General features: G+C 45.0%; 1 protein-coding gene across 1 annotated transcript in view; it reads left to right on the forward strand.

The window, feature by feature from the left end:
• The window catches only part of LOC148777952 (uncharacterized), a 79,063-nt gene extending 73,772 nt beyond the window's left edge, over positions 1-5,291 (forward strand). Inside the window, exon 6 of the mRNA XM_088836646.1 lies at positions 5,150-5,291. The gene's annotated coding sequence lies outside the window, so the exon portion shown is untranslated. The remainder of the gene's footprint in view (positions 1-5,149) is intronic.
• Positions 5,292-25,029: the final 19,738 nt, after the last annotated feature.

Genomic DNA, 25,029 nt, shown 5'->3' on the forward strand with positions numbered 1-25,029 from the left:
TAATAGTCGACAGCTTTTTGTAGCTATGCTTAAAACCATGCTAAAAGTTAGAGGAATAATTGTCGCTAAAAACAAGTTAGAAAAGTTTCTATCATTTGTAGAAGAAGTTTGCCCCTGGTTCCCAGAAGATGGTACTGTTAATATTGAGACCTGGAGAAAGGTGGGGGAACAAATTCAGCAATATTATTCTTTACATGGGGCTGATAAGGTACCTTTGGAAGCTTACTCTCTGTGGACCTTAATTCGAGATTGCTTAGATCCTGAACATGAGAGTAAAAAACTAGAGGCCACATTAAAGACCATTATCAACAGGCCTGCAACTTTGCCCACTGCTCCCACCTTGGAGCATATTAATGATACACCTAAAAAACCTCTTGCTCCATCCTTTTCTGGCTCCAACTCGGAGTCAGAATCTGCCAATCAGGCAGATTTAGAAGAAGCTGTGGCCCATCACTCTGAAGAAAACCCATGGGAAGTATTCGCAGCTGAAAAAACCGTAAATACATCCCCTTTCTCAGAGGTTAGGGAATTGCTTACCACTATAACTAAACGTCTTGATACCCTCAGTTTTAATTATCCCCCCCAACCTACGTTCCTCTCTGATCCTGCTCCCCCGCAGCCTCCTTCAGTCACAGCAGGGTTAGATCCACCATCAGTGGGTTTAATTAAGGAACCAGAAGCTCCTTTTTTGGTTCCCGCTAACAAAAATCCGGCCCCTATTACCCAGACTCTCTCTCCTTTACAGCTCGCCGTTCAGCAGGCGAGACAGCATGGAGAGACGTTAGAAGGTTTTCCTGTTTTATTCCCTGTCCTTGAAGACGCTCAACAGAGGAGATATTATGAGCCTCTACCATTTAAACAGATAAAGGAATTAAAACAAGCCTGTGCTCAATATGGGCCAACTGCCCCTTTTACAGTGTCCATCATTGAAGCTTTAAATAGCCAATACTTGCCGCCCAATGATTGGAAGCAAGTATCTCGAGCCTGTCTCACAGGAGGAAATTATCTCTTGTGGAAGTCAGAATTTGGAGAACAATGTGGGATTTTGGCGGAAAGAAACAGAAGAAATGGGTTACAGATAAGCTTTGAAATGCTTATGGGAGAAGGGGTATATAGGGTCACTAATCAACAATTAAATTACCCCCCTGAGGCATATCCCCAGATTAATGAAGCAGCGTTAACAGCCTGGAAAAGACTGCCCACATCTAATAAAAAAACAGAAGATTTATCAAAAATAAGGCAGGGCCCTGATGAACCCTATCAGGATTTCGTGGCTCGACTGCTAGAATCAGTCTCACGAGTCATAGGAGATGAAGAAGCCGGTATGGTAATAACTCGACAATTGGCCTATGAAAATGCTAATTCTGCTTGTCAAGCGGCTTTGAGGCCTTACCGGAGAAAAGGGGGAATAGCCGACTACATTCGAATTTGTGCCGATATTGGGCCATCTTATATGCAAGGCTTAACCATTGCAGCTGCTTTGCAGGGAAAGACTGTAAAAGAAATATTATACCAACAAGCTGCAAAAGGAAGAATCAAAAATAGAATTAATGGGCCCCCCGGGAGTTGTTTTTCTTGTGGTAAGATGGGACATCGAGCCATACAATGCCCCCAACAACAAAAGGGGATAATTGACAAGCAAAATGAAGGTCCCAAAATTTGCCCAAGATGTAAAAAAGGACGACATTGGGCTAGAGATTGCAGGTCTAAAGCTGATATTAATGGAAAAACTCTGGAGCCTATGTCGGGAAACTGGGTGAGGGGCCAGCCCCAGGCCCCGAAACAATGCTATGGGGCACTCCAGGGAAATCACCCAGAGATGATGGCAAACCTAGAGTTAGAGACCTCCACAGAGCTACCTCAGGCAGCGCAGGATTGGACCTCTGTTCCTCCTCCTATACAGTATTAACTCCAGAAATGGGCATGCAAGCCTTGCCCACCGGAGTTCATGGGCCGCTGCCTCAAAATTCAGTAGGATTATTATTAGGAAGAAGCAGCTGGACTATGAAAGGTTTGCAGATTGCCCCCGGAGTAATTGATTCAGATTTCACAGGAGAAATAAAAATAATGGCCTGCGCCCCCAAAAATATCATCAGTATCCCCTCAGGACAGCGAATAGCTCAATTAATCATACTACCAACTATACCTATTGGCAAAATTAAAAGAGCTCAACCTAGAGAGGGTGCTTGTTTTGGATCCTCAGATGCTTATTGGATTCAAAATATAAAAGAAACGCGTCCTGAGCTGGAACTTATTATTAATGGTCATAAATTTATTGGAATTCTAGATACTGGGGCCGATGTCTCAGTGATTTCTTTAGATGACTGGCCAAAAAATTGGGCAAAACAGGTAGCCATATCCACTTTACGAGGAATAGGTCAATCCCATAATCCTGAACAAAGCTCTGAGTTGCTTCTGTGGAAGGATGCTGAAGGACATGAAGGACATATACAGCCCTATATTTTACCCAATATCCCGGTTAATTTATGGGGGCGAGATGTTATGAAACAAATGGGAGTCTATATTTTTGCACCTAATGACACAGTAGGTCGGATGCTAATGGATCAAGGTTTATTGCCAAAGCAGGGATTGGGAAAAAACGGAGAAGGAAATCCGTTGCCTGTTCAAATTAAGTCCTTGCCTCATCGGTCAGGTCTTGGATATTTTTAGGAGAGGCCATTGCATCTCCTGCGGCTCATGCGGACGCAATCACTTGGAAAAGTGACGTCCCCGTGTGGGTCAATCAATGGCCTCTTACAAAAGAAAAAATCATGGCCGCTGAACAATTGGTGCAGGAACAATTGGCACTTGGTCACATTGAGAGCTCTAACTCACCCTGGAACTCTCCTATTTTTGTTATAAAAAAGAAATCTGGAAAATGGAGGCTGTTACAAGATCTTAGAAAAGTTAATGAAACTATGGTTGCTATGGGTCCTTTACAACCTGGTTTACCTTCCCCCATTGCTATCCCAAAAGGGACATTTAAATTGATTATCGACTTAAAAGATTGTTTTTATACTATTCCCCTAGCACCCCAGGACTGCCCCTGGTTCGCGTTTAGCGTTCCCTCTAATAACTTCCAGCAACCCATGAAGCGTTATCATTGGAAAGTTCTTCCTCAGGGCATGGCTAATAGCCCTACTTTATGTCAAAAATTTGTTGCTAAAGCTTTGGAACCCACACGTTTGAAATATCCCTCACTGTATATGGTTCATTATATGGATGACATCTTGTTAGCCCATGATAATAAAAGTGTTTTATTATCTGCCTTTTCTGGTTTACAAGCAGATTTGCAACATTATGGTCTTCAAATAGCACCTGAAAAAATTCAGTGTAGTCCCCCATATTCCTATCTGGGATTCCGGCTGGAGGGGGAAACGTTTAAAGCTCAAAAATTAGAACTTCGTAAAGATAATCTGAAAACACTTAATGATTTTCAAAAATTACTAGGAGACATTAATTGGATTCGACCTTATCTAAAAATTACTACAGGGGAATTGAAACCTTTGTTTGATATCCTTAAAGGACCAGTAGATCCGACCTCCCCCAGATCATTAACTGACGAGGGACGCAAAGCATTACAAATAGTAGAAGAAGCTCTAGCCTCTCAAACCAGTTCCCATTGTGATTACACAAAAGAATGGGGATTGTATATTTTTCCTTCCAAACACTCCCCTACTGCTGTTCTTTTCCAAGATTCCCCAATGTATTGGATACATTTGCCTGCCTCCCCCGCCCGAGTACTAACTCCTTATTTTGACTCAATCAGTTCCCTCATCGCCAAAGGTCGACAAGAGTCTCGGGAATTACTTGGTAGAGACCCTCATTTTATCTGCCTGCCTTATACTAAAGAGCAACAAAACTGGTTATTCCAGTTTAGTGATGCTTGGAATGCTGCCCTAGCTCATTTTGCTGGTCGCCTAGAAAATCATTTCCCAGCTAACAAACTGCTACATTTCGCTAACCAGCATGAGTTTGTTTTTCCCTCCACCGTTGTTAATCAACCTCTTGCAGACACTGTAACTGTGTTTACTGATGGATCTTCAAATGGAAAAGCTGCATATGTTGTCAATGAACAAATTACCTCTTGGTTTACAGGCTGTACTTCCGCGCAAGAAGTAGAACTTTGTGCTGTATTTGCTGTTTTGCAACAATTTCACTCTGAACCTTTAAATGTTTTTTCTGACAGTCACTATGTCGTTCGGGCACTTAATCAAGTAGAAACTGTTCCATTCATACACACTGTTAATTCTGTAATTCAACAGCTCTTTCGAGATATTCAAATCCTTTTACAGCGTAGGACTTACAAATGTTTTTTTGGCCACATCAGAGCTCATTCTGGCCTGCCTGGACCCCTGACGTCAGGAAATGAATTGGCTGATTCTGCTACTCATATCTTTCTTTCCCAAACACAAAAGGCGGAACAATCTCATCGGCTTCATCATCAAAACAGTCATACCCTCAGGTTACAATTTAAAATACCCCGAGAGGCAGCCAGACAAATTGTTAAACGCTGTCCTGTCTGTCCTCAGTTTCTTTCTGTCCCTCACTATGGCGTTAACCCCCGGGGCCTTCTACCTAATCACCTCTGGCAAATGGATGTTACACATGTCCTATCGTTTGAAAAATTAAAATATGTACATGTTAATATTGATACTTTTTCTGGTTACATTTTTGCTTCCTTACAGACTGGAGAAGCTGCTCGACATTGTACTGCACATTGCCTTGGGCTTTTTCTGTTATGGGCACTCCTAAAGTCATAAAAACAGACAATGGACCTGGTTATGTTTCGCAAACATTTCTTAATTTTTGTTCTCGTTTGTCCATTTCTCTGAAAACAGGTATTCCCTACAATCCTCAAGGACAAGGCATAGTGGAACGCGCCCATCAGACTCTAAAACATCAACTTTTAAAATTAAAAAAGGGGGAATTGTACCCCCTGACACCTTATAATTATTTGCATCATGCCCTTTTTATCCTTAATTTTTTAAATTTAGATTCAGAAGGAAAAACTGCAGCGCAACGATTTTGGACGCCCATGACCTACAACAAACCCCTCGTAAAATGGAAAGACCCCATTACTAACCAATGGCATGGCCCCGATCCTGTTTTAATATGGGGACGGGGGCATGTTTGTATTTTTCCACAGGATGCCGAAGCGCCGCGCTGGCTCCCGAAGAGGTTGGTACGCCAGGCGGAGAAGACACCTGACGGCTCAGATGAGGAAGCTACAAATAGGAGAAAGGAACGTCCTGCCGACGAATCAACAATTACATAAATTTGTGGAGCAAGCAAGGCGTATTGCAGTTGATACAACCCAACCACACGTTTCTCTATCCTATTTGGTGCTTGCACTAGTCTGTGCAGTAATGAATCAAGCATTTCCCCAAGCTGAAGGAAATGTTTTTCTATCCTGGGCTCATTCTTATGCTGATTTTCACAACAGCTCCGCCTGCTGGGTTTGTACTGCTCTGCCTTTGTCTGTAGTCGATGGGTTTCCTTGGTGGGTATCCCCTATACAGCAAATGCATTTTCCTGCAGTCTGTGACTTTTTAACCCAGTATAAGCAAACTCACAGAAGTCTCAACACTCTAAATGTCTCTGCCCTTCCTGAGTGTAACGACATGGGTAATCAGAAGGCGAGTTCCTCGCTACAGTTCAACGTTAATGCGAGTTATAAGGCTGTTAAAGATGCGTACCGCACTTATTCTAATACCAACAAAAATAAGACTCGTACAAGTCGGTTTTTTGGAGATTATTATCAGATCTGGGATGAGTACTTTTGGATGACCCCGGAGAAAGGACAGTTACTGAGACAAGCGGACATTTGCTGGGAACAACAAGAACATCAACCCCATTTTGGGGGAAAAGATTTTGGCAAACATTTGTTGAAGCATGTGGGTATTACCCCTATTTCTATGTGTACTCGGGTGACTAATGTAACCTTTAATTGTAATGCTCCCACCCTCTGGCCGGGATCCGATTGGAAAAACAGTCCCGGTATAAGATGGGTGGCTCCTAACGGGACAAAATGGATTTGTGGCTCTAATGTTTGGCCCTGGCTTCCCATTGGTTGGGTGGGACGCTGTAGCCTTGGATTTGTGTTTGCTCCTGGCCGAATCACTCGCTCTCCTATGAAAAACCCCGCTAATCTTCCCCTTTTGAAAGCACGTTGATCTCGAGCTGTATTCCACTGGTATGATTATTTAGCGGCAGTATTTGTCCCTTCTATTGGAACAACAGATATAATGGCCCATGTGGATGCTTTAACAAATTTTACTCAGCAGGCATTACTGGACACAAAAAAAGCCATAGAAGCATTAAATGAAGAACAAAAACAAATGCGTAAGGCTGTTCTACAAAACCGAATGGCTCTGGATATTCTTACAGCTGCTCAGGGAGGGACCTGTGCTGTTATAAAAGTAGAGTGCTGTGTTTATATTCCTGATCTGTCTTCCAATATATCTGATGCTGTTGATGATTTACAGCATCAGATCAGATCTATGCAAGATCCCTCTCCCCCCTTTTGGGAACAAGTTAAATCCTGGTTCCATAGTGATTGGTGGAAAACCTTACTTATAATATTTGTAATTATACTTTGTCTCCTTTGTTGTGGACCATGTTTCCTACAATGTATTATAAATTTAGTTACTGAAAGAATCATGATGTTTTCAGTTCAGTTCAGTTCAGTTCAGTCGCTCAGTCGTGTCCGACTCTCCGCGACCCCATGAATCACAGCACGCCAGGCCTCCCTGTCCATCACCAACTCCCGGAGTACACTCAAACTCATGTCCACAGAGTCGGTGATGCCATCCAGCCATCTCATTCTCCGTCGTCCCCTTCTCCTCCCGCCCCCAACCTTTCCCAGCATCAGAGTCTTTTCCAGTGAGTCAACTCGTCGCATGAGGTGGCCAAAGTATTGGAGTTTCAGCTTTAGCATCAGTCCCTCCAATGAACATCCAGGATTGATCTCCCTTAGAATGGACTGGTTGGATCTCCTTGCAGTATAAGGGACTCTCAAGAGTCTTCTCCAACACCACAGTTCAAAAGCATCGATTCTTCGGCGATCAGCTTTCTTCACAGTCCAACTCTCACATCCATACATGACCACGGGAAAAACCATTGCCTTGACTAGACGGACCTTGGTCGGCAAAGTAATGTCTCTGCTTTTTAATATACTATCAAGGTTGGTCATAACTTTCCTTCCAAGGAGCAAGCGTCTTTTAATTTCATGGCTGCAATCAGCATCTGCAGTGATTTTGGAGCCCAAAAAAACAAAGTCTGACACTGTTTCCACTGTTTTTCCATCTATTTCCCATGAAGTGATGGGACCAGATGCCATGATCTTTGTTTTCTGAATGTTGAGCTTCAAGCCAACCTTTTCACTCTCCTCTTTCACTTTCATCAAGAGGCTTTTGAGTTCCTCTTCACTTTCTGCCATAAGGGTAGTGTCATCTGCATATCTGAGGTTATTGATATTTCTCCCAGCAATCTTGATTCCAGCTTGTGCTTCTTCCAGCCCAGCGTTCCTCATGATGTACTCTGCATATAAGTTAAATAAGCAAGGTGACAATATACAACCTTGACGCACTCCTTTTCCTATTTGGAACCAGTCTGTTGTTCCATGACCGGTTCTAACTGTTGCTTCCTGACCTGCATACAGGTTTCTCAAGAGGCAGGTCAGGTGGTCTGGGATTCCCATCTCTTTCAGAATGTTCCACAGTTTATCTCACGTATTACTAAAAAATGACTGCTTTTTCTCATGGAATAAAACAAAGAGGCTGGTCTTTTTTCTTTTCTTAATAAAAAAGAAAGGGGGAGATGCGGGGAGCCGGCCTGAACAAGGCCCCAAATGTTGGCCCTGGGAATGCCTTGAAAGTGCTGTTCCCTGTCCCGCCACCCCTTAAGAGAGTCATAAAACGTTTGTTTACCAGGCCTTATTTGTTCTTCCTTGAGAAAAACAGAGCAAATAATCCTTTGCTAGGTTTCTTGTTTATTCCCCAGATTTATGTAGGTATGTTTTCCTTATCTCTTAAAATGGATTAAGAATGTACCCCCTAATCTTTATAGCCTGCTGACTAGTTTTTCTTATCTTGTGAGCATTAGTCTAAATGCGAAGCTTGTCTTAGAAAGCAAACAAGCCTTTGTAATCTTCTATAGATGCAATAACTAACCTGGTAAAAGACTTGGTATTTTTATGTACCCTGTTCCCTGTCTCACTTGGTATAAAAACCCTGGCCCTTTTCAATAAAGTTGCTGATTTGCCTCACGAGCATTCAGTCCTCTCGACCCCATTCTTTACTCCTTAATTCTTTTCTCAGGCTTCTACGTCGTTGCGGTCCGGACCTGTTCTCTTTGCCGGCTGGCACCGGCAAATATCCACTGCCATTCCCTGGGGGCAGCTGGCTGGAAGGGAAACCCAGGCCTTGCGGATTGACTGAGGTGCCTGTGGTCATATTGTAGTTACAGAAAATGTCCACAAAGTGGCTGCACTTTCCCATGCCCACCTTTGGATCCTCGGGGCAAGTGGAGCCTTAGAGCCAGCTGGCTTCCTGGGCTGTGCAAGAAATTAGTGGGATGTGCCTGAGCAGAGAGGACAGGGCCTGAGTCTCACTCTTTTCTCCCTACTGCTGCTGCTGCTGCTGCTAAGTCACTTCAGTCGTGTCCAACTCTGTGTGACCCCATAGACGGAAGCCCACCAGGCTCCCCCGTCCCTGGGATTCTCCAGGCAAGAACACTGGAGTGGGTTGCCATTTCCTTCTCCAATGTGTGAAAGTGAAAAGTGAAAGTGAAGTCGCTCAGTCGTGTCCGACCCGTAGCGACCCCACGGACTGCAGCCTACCAGGCTCCTCCATCCATGGGATTTTCTAGGCAAGAGTACTGGAGTGGTTTGCCATTACAGCATCACACAAATAGCCCATCCAGACGAGTCCCTTCAGGGCCCACAGTGCACTGCTGGGAGTTCTTAGGTGTTAGAAGGCTGCAGTCTCAGGCAGGAGGCTGGAACTGGGATCCCCAGCACCAGGAGAGGGATATATTCACTAGGTTGCCGAATAAGCTCAGGTATGCAGATGACACCACACATATGCCAGAAAGTGAAGAACTACATAGCATCTTGATGAAAGTGAAAGAGGAGAGTGAAAAAGTTGGCTTAAAACTCAGCATTAAAAAAACTAAGGTCATGGCATCCGGTCCCATCACTTCATGGCAAATAGATGAGGAAGGAATGGAAACAGTGCTTTATTTATTTATTTTTTAAATTTTCCTGGGTTCTAAAATCACTGCAGATGGTGATGTCAGCCATGAAATTAAAAGACACTTGTTCCTTGGAAGAAAAGCTATGACCAACCTGGACAGCATATTGAAAAGCAGAGACATTACTTTGCTGACAAAGTCCGTCTAGTCAAGGCTATGGTTTTTCCAGTGGCCATGTATGGATGTGAGAGTTGGGCCATAAAGAAGGCTGAGCACCAAAGAATTGATGCTTTTGAACTGCAGTCCTGGAGAAGACTCTTGAGAGTCCTTTGGACTTCAAGGAGATCAAAGCAGTCCATCCTAAAGGAAATCAGTCCTGAATTTTCACTGGAAGGACTGATGTTGAAACTGAAACGCCAATCCTTTGGCCACCTGATGCTAAGAGCTGACTCACTGGAAAAGACCCTGATTCTGGGAAAGATTGAAGGCGAGAGGAGAAGGGAACGACAGAGGATGAGACGGTTGGATGGCGTCACCGACTCAATGGAGATGAGTTTGAGTGAACTCGGGGAGTTCATGATGGACAGAGAAGCCTGGTGTGCTGCCATCCATGGGGTGACAAAGAGTCGGACACGACTGAGCGACTGAACTGAAGTTAGATATGAGGAGATGCAAGGATTGGGATAATCAAATCTGTCCCTAAACACATCCAGCGATCTAAAGGCCTGTCCCACCAGGTTCCCTGTGTAAGGTCGGACCCTGGTGGCCTTCTTGGCTTCCCCTTCCTGGTGGTTATCTCGTCTCCTTTTCCCCCTCTTCATCCCCTGCCGGAGGGAAAAAGTCCCGCCAAACCGCTGAGGAATTTCTGACGTAATAACTCTCTGCCGAGATCTATCCCCCCTTCCTGACCTCCAGGGTGACCAACCCGGTCTAGCTGACCACTCACAATCTCGCATTCCCGAGCTTTACCTTATCTTAGGCCTGTCCAGGTTATATGATGCCACTTCCTGCCCCGAAGGCATAAAAATCGCACCCTGCCTTTGTTCAGGGCAGAACTCCTCGTGGTCATTCTTGCGGTCAGTGGGTTCTGCCCAGGAGCGCACTGCCAATAAAGCCTGTTACTTTCCCTTGGTGTCTGGGTTATTTCCTCACAGCTTGAGACGCCTGTTTCCGCGACCTTGCACCCTGGATCACGGAGCGCTTCACTCCGCCCTGCACGCCTCAGCGGGCATGGAGGGCCAGCAGCTGTGGCAGCGTGGGCTTTAACCTCTGCAGAGGCAGACGGCAGGTGCCTTTGCTGTTCAGTCGTTGGCAATGCTCTTGTTAAGTGCCAATTTGTAATTGACAGTGGGTTATTCTTGTTTGTGGAAATCCAGCTTAGAGCCATCCCTTGATGTGTGAGAATTTCCCAGACTAGATCCCCAGACAAATCCTTCAGGGCCAGGGGTTCCTTCCTTCATTATATCTGCTTATTTGACTGGAAGCCAGCAATGACATAGTTTTCTTTAAATCTGATCTATCATCCAGGCCTTAGAGTAGGCCTGGGTGATATTTCCCCTCCCCCTCTATAGACTTGGGTTCCAGGGATGAACTATAGTCAGACGTCCATGTTTTTACAGATGAGGAAACTGAGAGCCAGAGAGGGTGGAGGACTGTCCAAGGGGGAGCAGGACATCCTTCCAGGAACCCTGGCTGCTGGCTTTTTTAACGAGCTTCCTACCCAGCATGGTCTTCAATCAGCAAGTGTTGATGTTGAGGATAAACTATGGGTGAAAATGTAAAAGGCTTTTTTAAAGAACGTGCCTACCAGCTGTGCCTCTTATGGAGTATTTTCACCGTATTTCCAACCCTGGGAAAGTTCTGGGCACAGAGCAGATGCATAGTTTTTATTGAATAAGTTCAGTTTCACAGAATTATATCCATAGTGTCAGCAACACTATGAGGTATATTAGAACAGTGGTCTTCACAGTTGGTCCTTCACGGATCAGTAAAGAGAGCTGTTTTCATTAGGAAGACTGTAAGAGAATTGCTAAGTTTCAAGTTTCTCTCACAAGGATATTTTAAGAAAATGAAACAAATCTTTCCCATCATCTCCAAGGCTATTGGAGGTCTGTTGAGGACCCCATGCAAGGGAGGGTCTACCTCTTGGGACAGCCCTGCTTCTGCATCTCCCTAAGCCAGCAACCTGGAACAGCTGAGTACTTGAAGTTACTGCCTTGCCTTCAGGGCTTTTGTGGAGATAGTTTTTGATGGACAGGAGTGGGGGAAGCTTTCAGGATGTGTCAGGTGCAGTCCCCTTACTGTGCGCTCTATTTTTGACGGACGGAGTGGGAAGGTTTCAGGACGTCTCCGGCGCGTCCCCTTACTGTGGACTCTATTTTGACGGACAGGAGTGTGGGAGGTTTCAGGACATCTCAGGCGCAGTCCCCTTACTGTGTGCTCTATTTTTGACGGACAGGAGTGTGGGAGGTTTCAGGACGTCTCAGGCGCAGTCCCCTTACTGTGTGCTCTATTTTTGACGGACAGGAGTGAGAAGGTTTCAGGACGTCTCAGGCTCGTCCCCTTACTGTGCGCTCTATTTCTATCTCCATGGGCTTCCCTGCTGGCACAGTCAGTAAAGCGTCTGCCTGCGATGCGGGAGACCCGGGTTCAACTCCTGGGTCGGGAGGATCCCCTGGAGAAGGACATGGCAACCTACTCCAGTATTCTTGCCTGGAAAATCCCATGGACAGAGGACTGGGGTGGGTTATAGCCCATAGGGTCACAAAGGGTTGGACATGGCTGAATGACCAAACACTTATTTCTAATACATTACATCAGCTCCACCTCAGATCATCAGGCATTAGATCCTAGAGGTTGGGAGCCCCTGCTCTAGTTCCCTCTTTACACAGCTCCGGCCTGCTTCCTCCTCCTCTTCCACCTGCAGAACTACCTGCTGGGCTTCTCTGAGTGTGACTATGAGCCTCCTTTCCTCACTACCTTTCCTGATCCTAAGTCCCTTCTCTTAACTGGGTTTCCCTGATCTCCATTTAGACACCTTTGCCCCAGGTGGCCCTAGTGGTAAAGAACAAACCTGACAATGCAGGAGTTCGATCCCTGGGTCGGGAAGATCCCCTGGAGTAGGGCACAGTGACTCACTCCAGTATTCTTGCCTGGAGAATCCCATGGACAGAGGAACCTGGCGGGCTATGGTCCACAGGGTTGCAAACAGTCGGACATGACTGAAGCGATTTAGCCCAGCGTACCAGAGGACCTTTGCACTGCAGAATTATGTGATTGTTTTGGCTCTTTGCAGTCCCTTGTCATTCCATGTGTATGTTAGGGTCAGTTTGAGTATTTCTTCCTAAAAGACTTTTGTAATTCATATTGAATCTTCATTTCAGATTGAAGATACATTGCATAGCATTGCCATCTTAAGTCTTTTCATCAGTATTGAATATCTGTACATTTATTTAGGGTTTTTTCCATCAATGGTGTATAATTTCCAGTGTGACATCTTTTCCTCCTCATTAAATCAATCCCAAAGTATTTTATTAATGTTGACATTATTGAAAGCAAATTCCTTTTCAGATTATTAATTGCTTGTGTATACACATAAAACTATGTAATCATTTATTTTTATCAGTTTGGACAACTTGATAATTCATTCAAACTTTTGGTTATAAGCCAGCACTACATTATTAGGTTGCTTAGTTTGTTCTTGCTTTGGCTATTGAGAGCTACTTCCGTTGGCTCTTGTTTTCATTTAACATTTCTCTTTGTGGGTTTTTTGCTTTGTCTTTCTTTACGTTCTCATACTTGAAGATTATCCTGGCTCATATATTTACTGTCTCAATTCTAGTCTCAGTCATTTCTTCAAAGAGCTTCTGTCATTTATTTTTTACATTAAATTATTTTTGGCTATACTGGGTCTTTGTTGCTGCACGCGGGGTTTCTCTAGTTGCAGCGAGCAGAGGCTACTCTCTAAGTTCTGTGCCTGGGCTTCTCTTTGCAACAGCTTCTCTTATTGCAGAACTTGTCCTCTGGAGTGTGCAGGCTTCCCTAGCTGTACGGGGGCTTAGTTGCCCTTGTGCATGTGGAATCTTCTAGGGATTCAACCCGTGTCCCCTGCACTGGTAGGCATATTCGTTACCACTGGACCACCAGAGAAGTGTCCTGTTCCCCTTTTATTAGAGAGTGATATTAAAAGCATACATTTAGGAGCTAATATGCTCAGCTGAAAATACATGTAAATATATACATGTATTCCAGCTTATCTTTGAACATATTCAGCTAAAGATAATTTATGGTGATGTCTCCAATCTGATCATTGTGATGTGGGTAGTCATAGGGCCCACGTGGGTTCTCGTTGATAAGATGGCTCCATATGTCGATCTCGCAAACAAAGAATAGAATCACAGTGATCCGTGAGACTGACCAAATTGCCCAAATAGCGTGCTGTTTTCTCACTGGCGCCTGTCTTCTCAATGCTGCAAGACACCAGATTCCAGACCTCCGGATACATGACCATCCCATGAGAGGATTTTTCATTGGTGGGGTATAAGAAGGACTCCGTCAGAAAGGGGTTGCTGGTTCTCCTTAAGGGCCAGTCACCCTCTGGTTTCCCTCTAATACGTTTCCTTTTCTTGCCTGACTGCCCGGCTCGCTCTCTTTTTCTCTGCACTCGCCTTACATTCTGGCGCCCTAACCCGGGAGGGAAGATCCACCGCAACTGGGTGGGCTCCTCGGATGAGTCCACCTCTGGTGGTCCCCTCCCTTGGACCTTGCTGAGAAACTGAGACGAGCTCTGCGATGGGACCCTCCACTCACCTTGCTGGCCTGACATGCACACCACACACTGGCCCACACTGCATCCGTGGTAATATACGTGTTTCAATGCTATTCTGTCACATCATCCCACCTTCGCCTTCTCCCACAGAATCCAAAAGTCTGTTCTTTACACCTGTGTCTCTTTTGCTGTTGTGTATAGGGCCGTTGTTACCATCTTTCTAAATTCCATATATATGTGTTAATATACTGTATTGGTGTTTTTCTTTCTGACTTATTTCACTCTGAATTACAGGCGCCAGTTTCATCCACCTCATTAAAACTGACTCAGATGTGTTCTTTTTAATGGCTGAGTAATACTCCATTGTGTGAATGTACTACAGCTTTCTTATCCATTCATTTGCCGATGGACATCTAGGTTGCCGCCATGTCTTGGCTATTCTAAACAGGGCTGCGGTGAACACTGGGGTGTGGGTGTCTCTTTCAGTTCTCGTTTCCTCGGTGTGTATGCCCAGCAGTGGGATTGCTGGGTCATATGGCAGTTCTGTTTCCAGTTTTTTAAGGAATCGCCACAATATTCTCCATAGTGGCTGTACTAATTTGCATTCCCACCAACAGTGTAAGAGGGTACCCTTTTCTCCACACCGTCTCCAGCATTTATTGTTTGTAGACTTTTTGATGGCAGCCATTCTGACTGGTGTGAGATGGTACCTTACTGTAGTTTTGATTTGCATTTCTCTGATAATGATTGATGTTGAGCATCTTTTCATGTGTTTGTTAGCTATCTGTATGTCTTCTTTGGAGAAATGTCTGTTTAGTTCTTTGGCCCAGTTTTTGATTGGGTCATTTATTTTTCTGGTATTGAGGTGCATGAGCTGCTTGTATATTTTTGAGATTAATTCTTTGTCAGTTGTTTCATTTGCTATTATTTTCTCCCATTCTAAAGGCTGTCTTTTCACCTTGCTTAAGTTTCCTTCGTTGTGCAAAAGGTTTTAAGTTTAATTAGGTCCTGTTTGTTTGTTTTTGGTTTTATTTCCATTACTCTGGGAGATGGGTCATAGAGGATCTTGCTGTGATTTATGTCAGAGAGTGTTCTGCCTATGTTTTCCTCTAGGAGTTTTATAGTTTCTTGTCTTAAATTTAGATGTTTAATCCATTTTGAGTTTATGTTTGGAATGTGAAGTCAAGTGGGCCTTAGAAAGCATCACTACTAACAAAGCTAGTGGAGGTGATGGAATTCCAGTTGAGCTATTACAAGTCTTGAAAGATGATGCTGTGAAAGTGCTGCACTCAATATGCCAGCAGATTTGGAAAACTCAGCAGTGGCCACAGGACTGGAAGAGGTCAGTCTTCATTCCAATCCCAAAGAAAGGCAATGCCAAAGAATGCTCAAACTACCGGACAATTGCCCTCATCTCACACGCTAGCAAAGTCATGCTCAAAATTCTCCAAGCCAGGCTTCAGCAATATGTAAACCGTGAACTCCCAGATGTTCAAGCAGGTTTTAGAAAAGGCAGAGGCACCAGAGATCAAATTGCCAACATCCGCTGGATCATGGAGAAAGCAAGAGAGTTTCAGAAAAACATCTATTTCTGCTTCATTGACTATGCCAAAGCCTTTGACTGTGTGGATCACAATAAACTGTGGAACATTCTGAAAGAGATGGGCATACCAGACCACCTGACCTGCCTCTTGAGAAACCTGTATGCAGGTCAGGAAGCAACAGTTAGAACTGGACATGGAACAACAGACTGGTTCCAAATAGGAAAAGGTGTACGTCAAGGTTGTATATTGTCACCTTGCTTATTTAACTTATATGCAGAGTACATCATGAGGAACGCTGGGCTGGAAGAAGCACAAGCTGGAGTCAAGATTGCTGGGAGAAATATCAATAACCTCAGATATGCAGATGACACTACCCTTATGGCAGAAAGTGAAGAGGAACTCAAAAGCCTCTTGAGGAAAGTGAAAGAGGAGAGTGAAAAGGTTGGTTTGAAGCTCAACATTCAGAAAACAAAGATCATGGCATCTGGTCCCATCACTTCATGGGAAATAGATGGAAAAACAGTGGAAACAGTGTCAGACTTTGTTTTTTTGGGCTCCAAAATCACTGCAGATGCTGATTGCAGCCATGAAATTAAAAGACGCTTGCTCCTTGGAAGGAAAGTTATGACCAACCTTGATAGTATATTAAAAAGCAGAGACATTACTTTGCCAACCAAGGTCCGTCTAGTCAAGGCAATGGTTTTTCCCGTGGTCATGTATGGTTGTGAGAGTTGGACTGTGAAGAAGGCTGATCGCCGAAGAATCGATGCTTTTGAACTGTGGTGTTGGAGAAGACTCTTGAGAGTCCCTTATACTGCAAGGAGATCCAACCAGTCCATTCTAAAGGAGATCAATCCTGGATGTTCATTGGAGGGACTGATGCTAAAGCTGAAACTGCAATACTTTGGCCACCTCATGCGACGAGTTGACTCACTGGAAAAGACTCTGATGCTGGGAAAGGTTGGGGGCGGGAGGAGAAGGGGACGACGGAGAATGAGATGGCTGGATGGCATCACCGACTCTGTGGACATGAGTTTGAGTGTACTCCGGGAGTTGGTGATGGACAGGGAGGCCTGGCGTGCTGTGATTCATGGGGTCGCGGAGAGTCGGACACGACTGAGCGACTGAACTGAACTGAACTGAACTGATGGTGTTAGAAAGTGTTCCAGTTTCATTCTTTTAGAGATATTTGACCAGTTTTCCCAATACCACTTGTTAAAGAGATTGTCTTTTCTCCATTGTATATTTTTGCCTCCTTTGTCCAAGATAAGGTGTCCATCCGTTCCGTTCCGTCGCTCAGTCGTGTCCGACTCTTTGCGACCCTGTGGACTGTAGCCTACCAGGCTTCTCCGTCCATGGGATTCTCCAGGCAAGAATACTGGAGTGGGTTACCATAGGTGTGTGGATTAATCTCTGGGCTTTCTGTTTTGTCCCATTGATCTATATTTCTGTCTTTGTGCCAGTACAATACTGTCTTGATGACTGTAGCTTTGTAGTATAGTCCAATTGACTTCCTACTTTTGCATTACAGTCCCCTATGATGAAAAGGACACCTTTTTTTTTTTTTTTTTGGTATTAGTTCTAGAAGGTCTTGTAGGTCCTCATAGTACATTCAGCTTCAGCTACTTTGGAATTAGTGGTTGGGGCATAGACTTGGATTACTGTGATATTGAATGGTTTGCCTTGGAGATGAACAGAGATCATTCTGTCATTTTTGAGATTGTCCCCAAGTACTGCATTTTGGGCTCTTTTGTTGACTATGATGGCTACTCCATTTCTTCTAAGGGATTCTTGCCCACATTAGTAGATGTAATGATCATCTGAATTAAATTCACCCATTCCAGTCCATTTTAGTTCACTGATTCCTAAAATGTCAGTGCTCACTCTTGCCATCTCCTATTTGACCACATCCAATTTACCGTGATCACGGACCTAACATTCCAGGTTCCTATGCAATATTGTTCTTTCTGGCGTTGGACTTTACTTCCATCACCAGTCACATTCACAGCTGGGCACTCTTTTCACTTTTTCTCCGTCTCTTCATTCTTTCTGGAGTTCTTTCTCCACTCTTCTCCAGTAGCATATTGGGCACCTACCAACCTGGGGAGTTCATCTCTTAGCGTCATATCTTTTTGCCTTTTCATGCGGTTCATGGGGTTCTCAAGATAAGAACACTGAAGTGGTTTGCCATTCCCTTCTCCAGTGGATCATGTTTTGTCAGAACTCTCCGCCATGACCTGTTCGTCTTGGGTGGCTCTACACAGCCTGGCTCATAGTTTCACTGAGTTAAACAAGGCTGTAGTCCATGTGATCAGTTTGGTTAGTTTTCTGTGATTGTGGTTTTCGTTCTGTGTGCCCTCTTATGAAGAAGGATTAGAGAGTTATGGAAGCTTCCTGATGGGGGACAATGACTGTGGGGAAACTGGGTCTTGTTCTGGAGGGCGGGGCCACACTCAGTAATCTTTAATGTAATTTTCTGTTGATGGGGAGGCTGCGTTCCCTCCCTGTTGTTTGGCCTGAGGCCAGAGTGTTGACCCAGCTTCCACCAGAGACTCCTGGACTCTAACAGGGAAGTCCAGCTCAGCCATTGTGGGGACACCGCTCCTTTCTCCTGGCTCCTGGTGCACACAAGGTTCTGTTTGTGCCCTCCAAGAGTCTGTTTCCCCAGTCCTGTGGAAGTTCTGTAATCAAATCCCACTGGCCTCCAATGTCTAATTCCCTGGGGGTCCTCAGTCCCTTTGCCAGATCCCCAGGTTGGGAAATCTGTTGTGGGTCCTGGAACTTTCTTAACAGTGCGAGAATTTCTTTGGTGTAATTGTTGTGCAGTTTGTGGGTCATCTGCTCGGTGGCTCTGTGGTGGGGCTGGCTAATGGCGACCTCCTCCAGGAGGGCTTGTTCCACGTGCTGCCTGACCCAGGTCTGCTGCAGCCAGAGCCCCTGTCCCCGCGGCAGGCCACTGCTGGCCTGCGCCCCGCAGGAGACCTTCACGTGCTCAGAGGCGGGTCTGCGCAGTCTCTGCGGGCCCTTGGGTCCTGGTGCGGAGGTTGTGTTTGAGCCTCCGGGCGTCTCCGCCGGGCACAGGGTTTGATTCTAAGCGTGATTTCGCCCTCTTGCCGTCTTGTTTGGGCTTCTCCGTTGCCCGTGGACGTGGGGCGTCTTTTCTCGGTGGATCCAGCATGCTCCTGTCATTGCTGTTGTTTCGGAGTGAGTTTCGTTTTGGAGTTCTCGCAGAAGATGACCACACGTCCTTCCACTCTGCCATCATTCCCCTTTTAAGTCATTACAAAATGTTGAGTGCAGTTGCCTGTGCTATACAGTAGGTCCTTGCTGATTATCTATTTTGCTTTAGTTTTTTAAATGTTGATTTCACTTGTTTATTTCATCTATTTTTGGCTGCACTGTCTTTGTTGCTGTGCATGGGTTTTCTCTAGTGTCAGTGAGTGGGGGCTACTCTTCCTTGCGATGTGAGGGCTCCTCATTGCAGGGTCTTCTCTTGTTGTGGAGCCCAGGCTCCAGGGTGTGCGGGCTGCTATGGCTGCAGCACGTGGGCTCAGCAGCTGTGGCTCCAAGGCTCTCACGCACAGGCTCAGTAGCTGGATGAGAAGCCCTCACACTGCAACCAAGAGAAGCCCACACGCTCCTCAACTGGAGGAGAGTCCACGCAGCGCAGAGATCCGGCGCAGCCAAAATAGACAATAAATGAATAAAATTATAAAATAACAGCAGCAATAACCCCCGCAAAAATCAGAGCTGGCATCAGGTAGCCTGGTCATTAGGTTCATTTGTCTCTAGTTCATGCTCCTCAACTGGAGGAGAGTCCACGCAGCGCAAAGACCTGGCGCAGCAAAAATAGACAATAAATGAATAAATAAAATTATAACAACAGCAATAACCCCCACAAAAATCAGAGCTGGTATCAGGTAGCCCGGTCATTAGGTCCATTTGTCTCTAGTTCATTGCACTGCTGCTTTCTTTCTGAAATGCAAAAGGAAGGAACACTACAAGGGGTGGTCTGTGGGAAAGGTAAGCACCGGGGTGTAAGTAGCATGGGGTTAGAGGAGACTAGGTACAGGATGTAGCTCAAGCAGACTTAGGGAGCAGAAAAGCAGACTTAGCTACAGAGTGCAGATTAGGAGCACTGAAGGAAAATCTAGGAGGGATCTGGCCTGCTCTCTGTTCTCTTTATCTTCTTTGTTCTTAGGAAAGAAAAGAAAATCATTTCTCTCTTTTCTTTTCACTGTGAGAGGGTAACAGGGAGGAAGGCCATGGGTCTCCAAAAGGAAGAAATAACCTGCAAGTATCAGACATTTTTATCTCTCTTAAGCAGCAGAAGGAAACAAACTAGCGATACTGTTTTCTTCTCTTTACAAATTTAAAAGGAGGTTTCTCTTAAAATACAGTGTTGCCATAATGACACCTGATTTCACCTGAAGTTAACTATTCTCAAACCTTGAGTTAACCAATGCATTTTTCTTATGGAAATGTTGGTCTCAAGCTATGTTAATGTACTATGCATGAGGTGGCCAAAGTATTGGAGTTTCAGCTTTAACATCAGTTGACTCACTGGAAAAGACTCTGATGCTGGGAGGGATTGGGGGCAGGAGGAGAAGGGGACGACAGAGAATGAGATGGCTGGATGGCATCACCGACTCGATGGACATGAGTTTGAGTGAACTCCGGGAGTTGGTGATGGACAGGGAGGCCTGGCGTGCTGTGATTCATGCGGTCGCAAAGAGTCGGACACGACTGAGCGACTGAACGAACTGAACGGAATGTACTATGCATTTACCCCAGACTCTGCCTTCAAGGCAGTTCCACCTAATGGCTCAGAACCTACTTGACAAACCAGTATGTTATGCTCAGATATTGTTCTCCTAGTCTATGTAATGGAGAAGGCAATGGCAAGCCACTCCAGTACTCTTGCCTAGAAAATCCCATGGATGGAGGAGCCTGGTAGGCTGCAGTCCGTGGGGTCGCTAAGGGTCGGACACGACTGAGCGACTTCACTTTCAATTTTCACTTTCACATATTGGAGAAGGAAATGGCAACCCAGTCCAGTGTTCTTGCCTGGAGAATCCCAGGGACGGGGGACCCTGGTGGGCTTCTGTCTATGGGGTCACACAGAGTCAGACACGACTGAAGTGACGCAGCAGCAGCAGTCTATGTAAACGAAGCTATATGTATGGTAATCTGCCCTTCCACAAGATTCAAGTCAATTCTTTTATGGCCCGGGATGAACCATCTGGTGCCAAGATTACCCCAAAATGCATCTTATGGGTGAGGGGCCTGTCTGCCATTCTGAGTTTTAAGACAGTCCTTTCTTTCACTAACAGACTGCCAGTGACTATATAACATCCACCTGAAGACTAGCAGGGGGTACTCTTTCTGTCCCCTTCTGATGCCTATGTCAGATGCTTTCTCTATCTCCTTTATACTTTAATAAAACTTTATTACACAAAAGCTCTGAGGGATCAAGCCTCGTCTCTGGCCCCGGATTGAACTCTTCTCCTCAGGAGGCCAAGAATCCCGGTGTCTTTTCATTCAGCAACAACCTGTCAACTGCAACGCTGATAGAAGCAACTTAGATGAGAAGGAGTGGCCTTCAGGAGCCCAGCCTCGTTCTCCAGTTGCTGTATAAAAGCAGTGAGTTTGAGACATCACCAGGAGAAAAGCAGACATTTAATAACTTGTATACCTCGGACTGTGAAGAAAGCTGATCGCCAAAGAATTGATGCTTTTGAACTGTGATGTTGGAGAAGACTCTTGGGAGTCCCTTGGACTGCAAGGAGATCCAACCAGTCCATTCTAAAGGAGATCAATCCTGGGTGTTCATTGGAAGGACTGATGCTAAAGCTGAAACTGCAATACTTTGGCCACCTCATGCGACGAGTTGACTCACTGGAAAAGACTCTGATGCTGGGAAAGGTTGGGGGCGGGAGGAGAAGGGGACGACCGAGAATGAGATGGCTGGATGGCATCACCGACTCTGTGGACATGAGTTTGAGTGAACTCTGGGAGTTGGTGATGGACAGGGAGGCCTGGCATGCTGTGATTCATAGGGTCGCGGAGAGTTGGACACGACTGAGCAACTGAACTGAACTGATACCTCCTGTATATAGGGGAACAATCCAGGAAACCTGAGTCACTCCGTGATATTGTTGTAGCCATGCATTCCGGGAAACAAACTCACTCAGAAGGATAATGCAGATAGTGGAGTGCAGTTTATTACACCAGCAGGCCCAAGGCAGAGTCTCCTCTTAGCCAAGGACCCCGACCAGCATTTGTGAAAATCTTTTATACCTCATGTGTACGTGTCTGAACACACCACTACAAATTCCTTGAGACTTACATAAACCAAGGAAAATACGACCCCCAAAAACCTTATCATTCACGTGCTATGTCCTCATGTGCTCAAACAGTCAATTAGCCAATAATCAATAAACACGAGGTTACACTCCAATAGATACAGAAAAATTTACTGCCTGTCTGGAGGAAGGGGTGATTAGTGTATGATTTCTCTTAGGCGATGAGTAACCTAGATACAATCTTCAAGGTTTCCCTGTCTGGAGGGGGTCTTATCCTTCTGTTGTCGTTTTCATAGGCACTAAACACAGAGTTCAGAGTCCATTGGAAAGATGGCCGAGCATGATCAGCATGAATAGGCCTAAGATGGAGTCCAGGCCCTATGAATTCCTTCTTCAAAATGTCCAAAGCCATCACCTCAAGCATGATCTTCAGAGAAAAATAAAGACCTTGGGGAAAGGGGGAAGCCTGTTATGACAGGTTATCATGAAAACATAATAAAGAAATGTATGATTGTTGCAGATTTAAGTCAGGACCTCTCCACTGATAAGAATTACTTGAGAGTTACTCATCATCAACTTCTGGTGCAGAGGCATAGCCCTTAAATATGTAGAGTTCTCTGTTGTAAATGCCCTTCACAAAAGGGCAGTTGCTACTTAGTTTCCTGAGATTTCTGGTTTTTTTTTTTTAAAGTTAGACTGAAATAATCCTTATGCCAGAGAGGCATATTTTGGGATGGCATATTCTACTCATCTTATCATCGATGTAACCCATTTTGCTTATGCTTTCATCAATTGAAGGATATCCTGATTTTTTTTCCAAATTTTAAGCTATTATGAATAGTGCTGCTATGCATAATTGCATCCTTGTTTGAATTTGGGATAAGTTTTCAAAGCAATTGACAACACTGAACACACGATTGTTGGATCCAGTGTTTTGGCTTTGGAGAACACTGCCCAGCTGTGTTATAACGTGGCCATACACACATCCCACCAGCAGTGAGGGGGACTTCTTGTTCCTCATCCTCCAGCAGTGGATATTGTCACGTATATGGAGTTTAGTAGTCCTGATAAGTGTGGTGTGATACTTCATGATTTTAACTCAGTGTTCCCTAGTTGACAACACTGAACCCATGATTGTTGGATCAGTGTCTTGGCTTTGGAGAACACTGCCCAGCTGTGTTATAACGTGGCCGTACACACATCCCACCAGCAGTGAGGGGGACTTCTTGTTCCTCATCCTCCAGCAGTGGATATTGTCACGTATATGGAGTTTAGTAGTCCTGATAAGTGTGGTGTGATACCTCATGATTTTAACTCAGTGTTCCCTAGTTCAGTTCAGGTCAGTGCTCAGTCGTGTCCGACTCTTTGCGACCCCATGGACTGCAGCACGCCAGGCCTCCCTGTCCATCACCAACTCCCAGAGCTTGCTCAACTCATGTCCATCGAGTCAGTGATGCCATCCAACCATCTCATCCTCTGTTGTCCCCTTCTCCTCCCACCTTCAATCTTTCCCAGCATCAGGGTCTTTTCAAATGAGTCAGTTCTTCGCATCAGGAGGCCAAAGATTTGGAGCTTCAGCTTCAGCATCAATCCTTCCAATGACTATTCAGGACTGATTTCCTTTAGGAATGACTGGTTGGATCTCCTTGCAGTCCAACGGACTCTCAGGAGTCTTCTCCAATTACCACAGTTCAAAAGCATCAATTCTTTGGCAGTCAGCTTTCTTTATGACCCAACTCTCACATCCATACTACTGGAAAAACCATAGCTTTGACTAGATGGACCTTGGTCAGCAAAGTAATGTCTCTGCTTTTTAATACGTTGTCTAGGTTGGGCATAGCTTTTCTTCCAAGGAACAAGCATCTTTTAATTTCATGGCTACAGTCACCATGTGCAATGATTTTGGAGCCCATGAAAACAAAGTTTCTCACTGTTTCCATTGTTTCCCCATCTATTTGCCAAGAAGTGATGGGACTGGATGCCATGAACTTAGTTTTTTGAATGTTGGCTTTTAAGCCTACTTTTGCACTCTCCTCTTTCACTTTCATCAAGAGGCTCTTTAGTTCCTCTTCACTTTCTGCCATAAGTGTGGTGTCATCTGCATCTCTGAGTTTATTGTTACTTCTCCTGGCAATCTTGATTCCAGCTTGTGCTTCATCCAGCCTGGCATTTCTCGTGATGTACTCTGCATGTAAGTTAAATAAGCAGGGTGGCAATATACAGTCTTGACATACTTCTTTCCTAATTTGGGTTCAGTCCAGTGATCCATGTCCGGTTCTAACTGTTGCTTCTTGACCGGGATAAGGTTTTGCAGGAGGCAGATAAAGTGGTCTCGTACTCCCATCTGCTTAAGAATTTTCCTCAGTTTGCTGTGATTCACACAGTCAAAGGCTTTAGCATGGTCAATGAAGCAGAAGTAGATGTTTTTCTGGAATTCTCTTGTTTTTTTTATGATCCAGCAGCTGTTGGCAATTTGATCTCTGGTACCTCTGCCTTTTCTAAATCCAGCTTGAACATCTGGGAGTTCTTGGTTCATGGACTGTTGAAGCCTTGCTTGGAGCATTTTGAGCATTACTTTGCTAGCATGTGAAATCAGTGAAGCTGAGTGGTAGTTTGAACATTCTTCGGCATTGCCCTTCTTTGGGATTGGAATGAAAACTGACCTTTTCCAGTCCTGTGGCCACTGCTGAGTTTTCCAAATTTGCTGGCATATTGAGTGCAGCACTTTCACAGCATCATCTTTCAGGATTTCAAAAGCTCAGCTGGAATTCCATCACCTTCAGTAACTTTGTTCATAGCGATGCTTCCTAAGGCCCAGTTGACTTCACACTCTCGGATGTCTGGCTATAGGTGAGTGATCAAATCATCTGGGTCATTAAGATCTTTGGTTATCTGGGTCATTAAGATCTTTTTTGTACAGTTCTGTCTATTCTTGCTGCCTCTTCTTAATATCTTCTGCTTCCGTTAGGTGTATACCATTTCTGTCCTTTATTGAGCCCATCTTTGCATGAAATGTTCCTTTGGTATCTCTAATTTTTTTTTGCACATATTCGAGTATTTTAACTGGGATGGGTGGAGAATGTTCAGGAGCAGCTAGCCTAGGGATCAGGCAGCATTTACTTCAAGATGCCACTGCATGGTCCCCCAGCTTCCCACTGAGGAGCCTCCTTGTGGGAGTGGGGGTGGGGGGTCGGGAGTGTGGAGGAGGGGGTCGGGA

This window comes from Moschus berezovskii, chromosome 5, assembly GCF_049115385.1.
Source record: "Moschus berezovskii isolate FMDL1 chromosome 5, NW_MosBer_1.0, whole genome shotgun sequence".
In the NCBI taxonomy this organism is placed as follows: Eukaryota; Metazoa; Chordata; class Mammalia; order Artiodactyla; family Moschidae; genus Moschus; species Moschus berezovskii.